Below are 1,255 nucleotides of genomic sequence, written 5' to 3' on the forward strand. Positions count from 1 at the left end.
AACAGCGCAACCGAGGGAGGAACAAAAAAGGCATTTAGTTGCCTCTAAGCACTTTTCCTAGATGTTTTCACCCATAAAATTTGGACAAATCCAGAAGATCACTGCCTTTGAACACACTGCAGTTTAAAAAACACCCCCAAAAAACAAACCCTAGTGTAGATCACTGCCTTTGAACACACTGCAGTTTAAAAAACACCCCCAAAAAAACAAACCCTAGTGTAAGTATCCTACATATTTATTTCTGAGAAAAAATATATATTTTCATATTTTCATTTCTGTCTTTGTGAACCCAATATGTAAATACTGGTGTGTGCCACTTCCGACCAGTAGCAGTCTCAGGGCATATCTGACAACCAAGCTGTGCTTCCTAAAATGCATTAAAAACAAAGATTTCAAACGTGCAACTACCCCTTAAACTGGTTTTCCTGGGTATCACGTAACTCACAGTGAGGTACCGCTTTTGCAACTGTTACTAGAAGTTGCAGACAAACATAGGTGAGACACTTCCCCTTTGTACAACCCTGAGTGCTGCCAACCAGCTCTGAGTGACTCTTTCTGTTCACTTTTTGCAGCTGTTTATGAGGCGTCACCGCCAGGCCCCTGCAAACCACCTCCTCTACAGACACCAGCTCCTTGTGTGCTGCCTGTGCAGGATCCTGGCGGAAAAGGACCTTCAGCTGGATGATTTTGGGGATGGTGCTATTTCTTCATGCGAGGTGGGACCGTGGCTTTGTGGAGGAGCAGCTCTGAGTGACTCCACGCAAAGGGGGGGTCACATTCTCCGTGTGCTCCCAGAGAGAGGTTTTACACCCTGCAGAGATGAGCTGTTACATCCCCAGAGATGGGGCTGTTACAACCCCAGAGATGGGGCTGTTACAACCCCAGAGATGGGGTGTCACCCTCTGCAGAGATGGGGCTGTTACAACCCCAGAGACTGGGTGTCACACTGTGCAGAGATGGGGCTGTTACACCCCCGGAGATGGGGCTGTTACAACCCCCGGAGATGGGGTGTTACACCCCCGGAGATGGGGCTGTTGCACCCTCGGAGATGGGGTGTTACACCCCCGAAGATGAGGCTGTTACACCCTCGGAGATGGGGCTGTTACACTCCCGGAGATGGGGCTGTTACAACCCCGGAGATGGGGCTGTTACAACCCCCGGAGATGGGGCTGTTACACCCCCGAAGATGAGGCTGTTACAACCCCAGAGATGGGGCTGTTACACTCCCGGAGATGGGGCTGTTACAACCCCGGAG

The sequence above is a fragment of the Manacus vitellinus genome, unplaced genomic scaffold, assembly GCF_001715985.3.
Source record: "Manacus vitellinus isolate BGI_N305 unplaced genomic scaffold, ASM171598v3 scaffold_47_pilon, whole genome shotgun sequence".
NCBI lineage: Eukaryota > Metazoa > Chordata > Aves > Passeriformes > Pipridae > Manacus > Manacus vitellinus.